The sequence below is a fragment of the Plectrocnemia conspersa genome, unplaced genomic scaffold (genome assembly GCF_051122295.1).
Source record: "Plectrocnemia conspersa isolate PC_06_02 unplaced genomic scaffold, ASM5112229v1 ptg000002l, whole genome shotgun sequence".
Taxonomy (NCBI): Eukaryota; Metazoa; Arthropoda; class Insecta; order Trichoptera; family Polycentropodidae; genus Plectrocnemia; species Plectrocnemia conspersa.
The window spans coordinates 504,965-518,192 of NW_028277166.1; the positions used below are offsets into that span (position 1 = coordinate 504,965).

At 29.9% G+C, this 13,228-nt stretch overlaps 1 protein-coding gene across 2 annotated transcripts in view; it reads right to left on the reverse strand.

The window, feature by feature from the left end:
- form3 (FH2 domain-containing protein formin 3) overlaps positions 1-13,228 on the reverse strand; it is a 54,238-nt gene that overhangs the window by 10,820 nt on the left and 30,190 nt on the right. For both annotated transcript variants that reach the window (XM_088204548.1, XM_088204555.1), the window contains one exon: positions 10,831-10,882. The gene's annotated coding sequence lies outside the window, so the exon portion shown is untranslated. The remainder of the gene's footprint in view (positions 1-10,830; positions 10,883-13,228) is intronic.

Genomic DNA, 13,228 nt, shown 5'->3' on the forward strand with positions numbered 1-13,228 from the left:
GACAAACGATATCTTAATTGAACGCTGAGTAACGTGACGGAATTCCAAGATAGCGATGAATTGATGGATTATATGATTTTCTATCGATTAATGGTATAATCGTAAAACATTGTTCTGATTTGCTTCCGGCGAACATTTGTACTGTCTATGGTGCATTTATTTTACCACTCTCCTCTCTGTTGTCTATTGAGCTCGGTTGACATGCATTACAATTTATAAATAATAAATCAATTCAGTGAACGGTCGCAGACGACAAATTGGACCGGATAAGGTTCATTTAATGCATAAAGCTTTCACGTTGTTATTAATATATTGCGTGTGTATTATTATCGGTACAAGATTAAATCATTCAATAAAACATCGATAGCCGTAAGTATAAATTAATGCATATCATGAAAATCTCACATGTTCAAAACATAAATTAATGATTATTTTTATCGTGAAAAGAATAAGTCACTAGTTGCACTTCATGTAACCAAAGTGTTAACCAATTCATACATAAGACCGCAAATATTACAAGATACCTATTTATTTATTATCTATGGCAAAAATTAGGCGCCACTAGGCGTTGGGCAGCACATTTTTTGGCGGACCTCGACGGGAAGAGGACGACCGGCGGGGTCTCGTCCACCGATCACTCACATAATTAAATATCATGTAACTAAATTATAAATTTTTAATAAAAAGCAGCGCCTCAATCTGTGTCTAATTGCCTCCTGTTTAAGAAAAGTCGATTGTAAAATCGACTTTTATTGCTTTTGACGTGGATTTTTGACTTCTGAGAAGTCATCACTACGAGTATATATTTTATATTTCAATTGCCAATTTAAAAAAATCCCAAAAAATTAGCTTTAAAAAAGTTTAAGAATGTACTACTTTGAGAAATGTGCATTTTCTAATCTATTGTACCAAAATTTTATATACTTTTAAACATCAGATCTCGTGTAGATTTAAACCCTTGACATATAAGTTACCTTAACCTTCAATGCATTCCAACATAGCTTACGATCTATCAACATAAGCAGACATAAATTTAACGGAACAACTGATCAAGATTTATGTCGATCAACATGTCGAGACATACTGGTCGCATCCGCCCTATGTATATTCGTTTTTAATAAATCACAATATACCGAACCGGACGTCGCTCGTTAACTTATCTGGACGACGATAAATTTAAAAAATTACCATTACCGAAAAACCGTTGGTAAAAATGTTTGCGCTATTACCGCTCGTCGAAATCGCCCGAAACTATGGCGCCGATATCCCGACAACTCTCATTATGTTTAGTTGTAATAACTGCGTGGGTGATAATTTAATAATCACTGACCTATCGCATCTTCTCGCAATTGCAACCATCAACATTGACAGCTGTTCTCAAATAATGAAAACCTAAGCATATAAACACTAAAACGTGTAGGCAAAGCGGCGTCCTTATATGCGTATATCTACGCCATTTTGTGTTCTTATATTACTTATGACATCATAATTAACGATTTATTTAATTTCTTTGAATTTACAATTAGCATAAAAATATAGGATATACGAAAAACACATAAATATCTTACGATGTCATAAATATTTTTAAAGCGCTATTTATAGCTCTCAACGGAATATGTATATTTTTTGATATAATATATTCTACAACCAATTTATAATAATCAAGCTGTTAAAAGTAAATCAGCATTTAAACTTTTAAATTACAGATTTTTCACTGGAAAATATATTTTACTCTGTGGGGAATGATTTAAGTCGGCTACGCTGCTCTGGCAACACTGGAAGCGAATAAACATATCGTAACTGTCACACCCTACGCGCTTATTTTATTTTTATTACAAATCTGACCTTTTAAAAATATCAGTGAAAAATAAAATAGCTAATTAGCATCTAATGAACTTATTTGGCATAAACAGACTGATTAAATGTTTTCGGTATATGCTGCCTACTGGCTGTGATTTCTGAATATACTTTAGTTAAAATGTTTTTGTAGGTTCTCGAAATAACATACGTTAATATACAGCTTTGGCCATAATAATGGGGCACCTCTTAAAATGGTTTGTATCTCTTTACAAGTGCATAAGCTGACCAAAATATTTTAGCATGTTATTTTAACCGTAGTTTTGAGAACTATACAAAGAAATTTGTCGTTTTTAATTACTCATCAGAGTTTTAAAAAAAAATTGCAGGTCTCACTAAAGTGACCATTAGGTTCAGTTACGTGATTTAGGCCTTTGTTTATCGTTATAATTTTTTTTATTTAATATATTATTTTAAATATTATATAAACATTTAAAAAATACCAAAAAACGCGAATTAAGTAAAGTTATAAGAGCGAATATAATTTTATTGTATTCGCATATTGTATATTATTAACTGAACACATTAATTGTTCGAGACAAGCTATCCAAAATGCTTTGAAACGGTTCCACAAATGTTTCTTACAAATCAAAGTCAAAAATTGTAAGAAAACGTAAGACAATTGCCCAGGAAGATCGAATGTTGGTTCGCGAGTCTTCATATATAATAAATTAATACAAATTATATGTATTGTCTGTTGATAAAATATGCTAGCGAGCATTTTCTGGCTATAAATTGTAAATTGCTGGCAGTGAATTGCAGGCGATAAATTTTCCGGACCCCACACGTTTTATGTCAGAAAAAATACATATACTTTTTAGGCAAATTCGATATGTTTACAAGCCAAAGCAAAACCTTCCCCTGAATGAGGGAATGATTCTATGGTTAGATAGATTTATTTTTCGGGTATTTAGTCCTATGAAAATAACCAAATATGAAATATTGAATAGAATGGTTTGTGAATCGGATGCCGGTTATATTTTCAATTTCAAATTATACACCGGAAATGCAGGAAGACTAGTAAACAAGGTGATGAATGTACTAATCCCATATCTGGACAAGTGGCACCGTATTTATGCTGTTTTACTTGCAAAATATTTATTTTTACGGAAAGCAGGACTTTGTGGAACAATTCGGAAAAAATTGATGTTCCAAAATCCCTCAAAAATATAAAATTAATGCCCTTACAGATGAAACATGCCAGAAAAGGTGAAACGCTTATCCATATTTGGAAAACAAATAAGAAAAGAGATTTCAGAATGATACTTACTTTTCATAGCAGCCAGATGATAGACGCGGGAAGAAAACAACAACAAGCCTTACAATATATAAGCTTCGATGTATAATGGACTGTAATAAATATATGAAAGGTGTTGATCGCACCTATCAATACCTAGTTACCTAATTTGTTGAAAAGCAATGGAATAAACAAAAAAGGTTGTTATAGTATTTATTTCAATGCGCATTGTTTTATTCGGTTAGTGTCTATCAAAATTTGAATCGTAACAGTAAAATTAATTTCAAAGATTTTCTTTTGAGTAAGGCTAAAAGCATGGATGCAGAATTCAGTGAAATCTAACGATTCTGAAGACATCTTGCGGTGCCCGTGCTGTTGATCCACCACAAAGACTTTCGGTTAAGCAAAAAAATCATCAGCCAATAAAAGCAAAAAGTGAAGAGAAATATGTGAGAAGAAAATGTGTTTGTTTTGCACATAAAATAAGGAAAAATATTGCATACATGTGCAGAAGTAGTGATTTTATATAGTATAAAAATAAATATAAATAATAATATAGTGCAGTTTAAAATAAATATGGTGTGTGCAGTTAAAATAAATATGTTGTATACAAATGTAATTATGAAAATAAATGTTCGTGACAGTTGTATGCAGAAAATGGACACCGAAAAATTTGGTGAGTGCAAATTATATTATATTATAAATGGATATTTTTTATGAATCATTTATACAAAAAATTATAGAGGCATTTAAACATATATATTATTAAATTATATGAAACTGGTTTGTAACTATTGCAACCATTTTCAATTTAAACGAAATATTAGGAATGAATGATTTTATTCTTCAGAGATTTTTTAAACGCAGTTATTCCTCTTAAAAAAGGACGTTTTTTTAATGAAAAGTATTTTTCCAATAAAATAATCTCCATTGACAAATACAATCTTCTTCCATAGATTAGTCAAGTTTTTAATCCCACATTTGTAAAAACTGGCTGTGAATTAAAATATTCAGAAAGAATTTTTTTAACCTCACTAACACTATTAATTTTTTTGCCATTTAAATTATGTTGTATAGACTTAAATAAACGGTAATCTGATGGTGTTGTATCGGGAGAATATGGAGAATGAGCAACAGTTTCCTATCTGAGAGCATTCATTTTTTCACGCGTGATTCTCGCAGTATTAGGCAGGCGCGTCGCCTTGTTCTCGTCGCTTAATGCGTGTGGAATTGGCTTCAATTTCTGCAGCTATGCGGGCATCATCGATGATTTTTGGTGTCACACTTCTAGATTTGTCTTCCAAACAAATGTTAATACAAATACTACTGAAAGAAAGACTTGCTTAAAGTTGTTCAGTATAAAAACGTCCTTTTTTTGAGTATCCCTAATATTTTACTTAATGACCGAATTGTAGCTTTTCCCCCCTGGTTTATTAATCTGTGAACCATTGCGGTTTTCCAAATGATGAGGACATAGCAAAATAACAAATACCCGGTAAAAAAGATCTTTGATTACTGCGTTATCTAATTTATCTACATAACGTAACGTTTTTACTTTTTAATTTTGCAAAAATATACAGAATTACAGGTAGAAAAACTTTATTAATTGATGTGCTATCAACCGCGGATGTTTCGATTTCTTTGAATTGGATTGATTTTTTTATTACATAGCCAAATAGTTTTACCTTGAAAATTATTTTTGTTTAAGGAGTGTAACATAAAATATGCTCCAAAATTGCGACGCATTTTTTGTCATACAAATTTGAAGTAAAATATCATTTATTTTTTATTTGTTATTATCTAGAAATAGTACACTATCATCTCTCGTTATTATGTAAAGGCAAACTTGATAGTATCTTAGTATTTTTTTATTGAAAGAAAATGCATGATCCAGGACTCAATCTTGAGTCCACGGCCGCTAAACAATGTTCTTTCAAAACTCGTAAACGAGTCCACGGGAGTTAAGCTGTTAACTTCCTATACTTAATTAAATATGAGAGCAATAAAAATGAAAAAAAATGTATCATGCATAGTTCCCTTAGCGATTTTTGTATTATTAAATCTTCCGTTGTAACCTGACAGGCGTAAACCCAATGCGTTAAAACGGGAAAATCTGTACCAACTTAGTAAGTCAATCAGACATAATGAATACCTACAAGTAAGACTGAAAATCTGGGAGTTGGTGACATATATTTTATTAATTATAAATTATAATGTGCTATACAATTTATAGTCAATATACGTCACTGCAGTTATGGCCGTTTTTTTTAATAATAGCGCATTATTATAAATAAAAATTCGAGTGCCGTTGCCAGGGTTCGAACCCGCAACCTCAGAGTTACTAAAATATATTTTTATATTTATTTTCACGGATTAATTTTTTTTATAATACATGCAATTGATACAATACCATTTCATAATTTAAATTAGGATTCACAAAAAAAATTGACTTGTGTCTTCGAATCGATATATAGTACTTGCAACATTACTTATTATTTTAGTTAAATGTTTATGCTTATCTAATTAAATGCAGTATTTTATCATTAATGAAAACAACACATTAATTTAATGACAAACTTATTATGCATTTTTTATTGCAAAACCCATACTCTAGTTTTTTTTAATCTATATTTATGCGATTATAAACTACGTTTTGTAATCATTATTTTTATTAAAATATATTACTACAGAAATTTATTTAATTTTAATGCAGCGAGCAATTAAACAGTATGAAAGATTCATGAAAACACCATGAACGTCTCAATCGACGTCGCGACAGTGTCCAGGAAGTCTGGATTAGATCTCGCAGCAAATGCCACAATAACAACTACAATGCTATATATGGCCAATTAAGTTATTCAGTAGTATGGCGCCGCGTTGTATTTTTTCCAACTGCATACTATTATATCGGTTAGAATTCTTCGAATCGACGAAGAAGATATGAAATAGTGAACGCGAGGCGTTTGAATGGGGTCCGGATCGGCCGACGCCCACGATCGCCTCTCGGCAGGTACAGGGTGTTACGCAAGTATCGCGGGGGCGTTTGGCATTTGGAACACAGGGCCTTCGATACGCAACTCGAAACGTGTTTGCAACAATCAAATGAGATTTGAACGCCCACTGACTCGTCTTCGCGAACTGTCAAATTCAAATTATTTTAAATGCCCACAGTTCGTGTTCCGTCACTCTTTGCAGAATTCTGTATTTATATATGTTTGAAAAAGCATAAAGTGATTAAACAGCCGATTCGGTTGACACGCTAGAGCTATGATGGCAAAGCCACGGTGAGAAAGTAGCGAGAGAGTGTTTGCCGACGCGACGGAAGGACGTATTCCAGTTAGGATCTATTTTTTTTAATTTTAACTTTTAATTTACAAAGAAAATAAATAATTGTTATTAATGTTCGTCTGTCTATTACCCGTAGTGTAGCTCCATAATATAATATACATATCACCAAATTGGATAGTTTTTTTTTATTAAGTTATTTTTGCTATACTATTCAGTCAGTAGCACTACTTTGATGTACTAATTAATTTTTTAGCAAGATTAATTTTTAGAACAAGTTTAATATCAATATGATTAAAACTACGGTAGTTATTGTGTCCTCAAAATCAACATAAGACAAAAAAGTAATAAAAACTTTGTTTTATTTATTTTTGTATTTTAATTTCTATTTCTAAACATTTTTTACCTATTAACATTTTCTTTATGATTTTTATTGGAAATACATCAGTTTACTTATACTAATGCATTTCCAATAAAAATATGTTTATAAATTTAATGGATATTTATCAATTAAATGTATAAATTTAATGGATAAATATCCAATAAATTTATATATTTTACCATACTTTTTATTAAATATGTACATGTATGAGAAAAGGAAAAGCTAGGAAAAACATAATCTGCCATGATCGTTTAGAATTATATTAATATATTAATCACTATTTTTTAATATATAATATTGATAGAAGTTGAAAACCAGTTAGGTTCTTGAAAATCAGAAATTGAAAATCACATATGATAGAAATTGAAAACTAGTTAGGTTCATTAGAGATTTAGAGAACCTAGATTTTTGTAACTACGTGTATAATTTTGAGTAATAAAATTATAGCCCTTAAATAAATTTGAGCCTAAATTTAACTACCTGCGTAATGCAAAAAATTAAATGATTGTTTATAAATTTTATTTTTTAAGAATATATATTTTATATTAATTTACATAATACATACATTTGAAAAAGTAATTTATAAATTATATTTTTTACACATTTTTAAATCTTAGATTGTAATTTAGTAAAAGTATTTATTTTTCCATTTCAATTGTCTCAAGTCTCAGTATTTTTTATTATATAGTACTAAATTGTAAAAAACATAAGTAAATGTATAATAAATAAACAATTCGTAACTCCAATAGTTAGGGAAAAATGTTTTTATTTTACATTTTTTTATTATTTATGTGAATTTTTGAGGAAACGAATAATGCCGTATAATATTAACATAAAACTTGTAAAAATTTATATTGTTAAAATCTCGACTAAGTTCGTTAACCAGCCTGATCCGCCATTTGCAAAAAAGCCTTAAAAATACAGGTAAAAATACAAATTTTAATAAAATAATGAATAATCTGTAACTCTGACATTTAAAGTAAAATGTTTTTGATTTTTTTTTTTTGCATTTTTGTGGCATTTTAAGGACACAAAACCTGCTGTAGTTTAGTGATATTGACATAAAACTTGTATTAAAAAAATATATTATTAAAATCTTGGCTAAATTAATTAGCCAGACATCTTTTTTCAAAAAAGCTGCAATTCAAAAAAAAAAAAAAATCTCCGGTAAAAATCGTTTTTAACACATTTTTATATATTTTAAGAATTTTTAATGACAATTTTGCCTGCAGAAAAATTACTAATAGCATTCAAATTTCATTCATTCCTTTTTAACTAATATCTAGCTGATTGTTCACATTTACATTGTATGAATAAAAATATTATTTTACTCTCGCAGGCTACACATAAAATGTCTTTGTGGTCGATTACTATTTTATGTAAAATTTCAAGTTTGTCTGAAATTAATATATATTTATAAAAACAGTCAAACGCCTTCAACGCTGTAAAATCGTGTAGATTATACGCTAACAATGCATTTTGCATTTACTGTTATCGATGAATGGACATGACACTTAACTGTCTAAATGCAAATTTAACGGAAGGTGCCAAAAACAAATAAGGCGCTAGCGTTTCCTGTCAACGGAATCGCTTCCGCTTGGATTCGTGACGACCTGAAAAATAGTACTCGCGACTGAAATTTTTATCTAAATTTAGTATTACTATTATTCACATATGTTATTATCAATATATAATTAAACGTCGTTTATACTGTGCTTTTAGCTAAAGTAAAAATATCAGTGTTACCGCAAAAACCGCAGATTACTCGCTATATCGAATTACGCATTCATTAGATCGAATTAACACGTAATTCGCAATTAACACTTTCCTCTCGCGCGTCGATAACACGAGATGACATAACGTGACGCAAGGCCTCGTTCACGTTTTGAAAATGTTATCTCGAAGTAACGTAGCAAATTCAGACGACTGAAAATAAAACGTCGAGGTCGGTGGACGACGTTTTTTCGGACAAAACGAAATTTACATTCGAAGCGCTTCCAAAACCTTCCGAATAACCTTCCGAGTGTCGACTGATAACATTGAATTTGAACCAAGCGGGATCGTTAAACTCTCGAAGAGTGAAAACAAATCGAGGGCGTTCTTCTTCGCCAGTTTTACCACAAAAATTTACTCACTTTCTAAGTAAAACTGTCAATGTTTGTCAATTTTTAATTGGTAGCTAAACAAAAAAGCTGTGTTGAGAGGCGAGTTGACAATCGATTATTGTATTGTATGTATGTATTTATGAAAAGCGAGGCACGTGTAGAAAACTTTTCATTTTCATACATGTCATATATGCAGTAAACATAATAATACTTAAGTAAGCATACATTAATTTCTAAAAGTCAATGGGTAGCATTACGTATTGTCTTTTAATATACTTTCTTAACTTTTTAAAATCGCATTGAGTAATCCAATTATTTCATACAAATGTTAGGGAGCTTTCTGTTTGGATTGTTAGGCATAGATTAATCTAAAAGGAAAGAGCTTTCTTAAGAATAGCATCGATAGAAGATAATCTCATCCTAATTCCCTGTTTATTTTATTAAAGTTGGATGAAAGCCACAGATAGGCCCGAGATCGATGAAGTTGAGTTATGCTTGAGAACGGCGCGAGAGGGAAGCGGAAAGCGAAAAATGTCTAACGGACAAATGAGTAAAAGTGCACCAGATCACGGAGAACGATTGCGTTTAACCTTTGGTTATAAGGCTACGTCGACTCCTCGGGGCACTCTTGCCGATGGGACAACGCCGCTGAGGTCACAGCTGGAGCCTTTGTTCTTTTGCGTAACCCTTTTGCACAAATGCCACGGAATTCGATCAGATCTAGATGTCGCTGGTGCAGAGCGATATGAACGGTTGAATTATTTGTTATTAGATATTTGAGAATGTAGCAAGTAGTTTCCAAATATTCAAATATATTCTTAAAGCTATGAAGAATCGAAACATACAGTTTGAATGATGAATAAAGGTTTCTATTTAGACAATAAAAAGTGTCAAGACTATATATTTTTATTTAAAAAAAAGTCAATTTAATTATTCCCTCTACCGAAAATACTAATTTAATTTCTGTCGATGTGTGCTTTGTTGTCGACATTGTGATTTGGGATTGAATATTAAAATTTCAATATAATAAAAAATACTTGGTTAACATTTTTATATGATTTTAATATTAGGTAAAAATTAAGGAAAAGTATCTTATCACATTTTCACAATGGGAAATAATTGCATATGTATTCTTTAATTAGATTTTTTAAATTTATTTTGGCTGAATGCAATAATTAAAAATTTCACAACTAAAATTTCTGCAAAATCTTGCCCCAGCATAATATATAAATCTGAATTGATTAGAACTCTAGGAAAATACGAAAAAGGAGTGGAAAATATGTAGGTGATGTACTCAAGCAGATGGATTCTATACATTTAATTGTGTAATATTCTCCCCATATTTGTTATATGACAAGTTCTGAAGTTTAAAAATGGATATTCAATTAAAAGTATGTTTTAATTACTTTTCTTTCATGTTAAACTTGAAGGACCATAGCTGTGCATACATATTGCTCATTATTGACTGTAATTGCATTTTTATCTATACACACATAGCCTCATATTATTAATAATACTTAACATTAACCTTGAGTTTCTTGTTAAAATATCAAAGTTTTTCAAACGATCAAATCAGCATAACTAGCAAGAGAAATGAAGCAATCTCAAAAGTTGTATACCGCGAGGTCAACGGTCAGTTTAATATAATTTGAACCAATTTTGACTAAACAAATTGTATCCCGACCTTCCAATATTGTATCGAAATATTTACGAGCGCTCTTTGCGGATCGAGGTTACGCATCGATTTCCCTGGAAACCGTTTGAGATTTGCTGCACGCGTCCAAAGTAGGTTTTCAATAAGATGACATTAACATAATGACCGTTTATATCTTATGCATGTCGCAAGGCAACAGGTGTGTGTGCGTCATTACCATAACCGACCGAGGCGGCGCAAAAATTCCCTTTGTTTCTAATGGTTTAATGGAAGTGTGGAATCTTTATTATTGTAGATGATCAATACTCACTGTTTTCGGTCTCCTATGACTTTCCGATCGGAGTGACTATCTGGAATCGATCCTGAAACAAATATTCAATTTTCATTTAATAAATGTAATTGATAACGTTACATTTTCTACACGAGATATAAGAAAGACGTGGGCGAGAGATATTTTGACGGCCATATCACATTAAAAACTTGAATTATTCCGCAATTTTCTGACATTAATCAAAGGTTAATGAACTTATTGAAATATTATGATCATAATTATATATATAAATATATAGATCTGGTTTTATAAAATACAACAATAAGATTTTTTCAAAACGTCAAAGTAATTGTATAGACTCGATCATTATTTAATTATTTTTTATGGTGATTATGATATATTATGATACGTAGTTTATATTTTAAAAATTAAAAAATAGGACTTGTTATCTATATTTTAGTTGTGAATTTTTAAATTCTATAAATTAAAGTACAGTACGGAATACAATATTTTTGTAGTGACGTATTTTACTAAACTTACATAAAATAGTAGATTTTGAAATAAAATAATATTTATTGTTATTTGAGGAATAAGAATAGTTTGCTATTGTAATTTTTCATTGGAAAAACAGGAGGTAAAAGTAAAAAATCAAAATATTTTTTTTCTTAATCTTTAAAATTATTAGATTTATACCATTTTTGATTTAGAAAAATAGTTTAAAAATATTTCAATTTAATTTTTGTTACTGATTGTGATAGATAGTGATAAGTAGTTTATATTTACTTAATATAAATCTAAATTTTGGATTTATGAAATTATGTTTTTACAATATACAGATAATTATTTTCGAACAATTCATCAATATCAAATTTATGTATTCATATTTGCTTCTAATACATAAAATATTAAGACAAAAGTTAAATACAAATTTAAAAAAACTATACAACTAGTTTATGGGTATTTTCGCCACAAAGATAAAATAGCCAGACTTATATATAAAATTACACGGCAATTATATCCAATCTATTGTTAAAAACAATACGAGTTTGAAAAGTAAAAACTTTATTATTTTATTCATTTATTTTCTTGTGAATTTTTTTAAATATCTATTTGGTTCAAAGATAAACTAATAATAAACGCTTAAATTTTGTTAAATAAAATATAGACACATTTAGTCGATTTAATTTCAAATTGTACGTTTGTAAAGTTTTCTCAACTTCACTAAGAATATTTGGTGTGTAGTTGTTCCATACAGACTAATTATAAAAGCTAATTCTTCAGTTACTTCAAACAAAGCATTGACTCCTTGAATAAACAGCAGCAAATAAGCAGTATCTGTAAGGTCAGTGGTTCTAAAATGCGCGCCACGGCAATATGTGGTGCTGCTGCTTCCTAACAGGGGCACCGCTATTACAAAATTTTCATAATTTATTATTTCCATTATCAATTCAATTTGATGCAAACTTTTTGAATAAGCGTTTAAAAATGGTAACTTATTAAACTTGCTATTTCGAAATGTGCACTAGTTTTAATTAGAAAACCCTGAATTTAGCAAGGACGTTAAGAGCTAAAAAATCACTGATTTAAGTAAAAAAAAATTTCGAAATCGTTCGCTTTGCTTTAGAATTGTCTATTGATGTTACTCACAATGTGCTCAACATTTCCAGCAATTGTTCTCACTGAAATAATAAAGCTACAACAATCATACACGTCTTTATTTACTAACAGTAAATAGCTTTATTTTATTAGTTAATAAATTAACTACTCGTTAACTGACAAGTTACAGCCTCGTTTTCCTTATTTTGTTTTTAAGAAAAAAATGTATTATAACAAAAAAATATTTTTTAAACCTTGCAATTTTTCAGCAAGTTCAGAATTTATTGTATTATTTTAGTACAGAAATATTGTTATAGCGTAATATTATTGGGGCACTGATGATGCTGTCGAATTATAGCTGCGTAGCGTCACAGGGAAGCGCGAAGCAATAGGAGCACCATATACAATCGTATCTCGCAACTTCTCAACTAGGGTCCTCAATTATTCGTAGTTTTTAACTATTCGAATATATTCGTAAATTTTTTCTCGGCTTTTACCGATTTTATTTTATTTAACCAATAAGTGTAAAAAATAAATTAATTGTCTATAAAATAGTAATTGTGCTAAAAATAATTATTGTGTAAAAATAATTATTTTAATAAACCACAATGGCCTTAAAAATCGTAATACTTTTTAAATTGTTTTAAATATGCATAACACTGTGCGAATTACTGTGAGGGCGTCAATAGAAAAATACCTAATTTATTATTTTACACTATTTTTAATCAGGGACGTCATTTCAGTTTTTTTGGGTTTAAGCAAAACTTTTCCGGCTATGTTAAAAATCGTTCATGATTTTTATTGCTTAGATTCTATATCCTCAATGTTGCTACATTTTAAA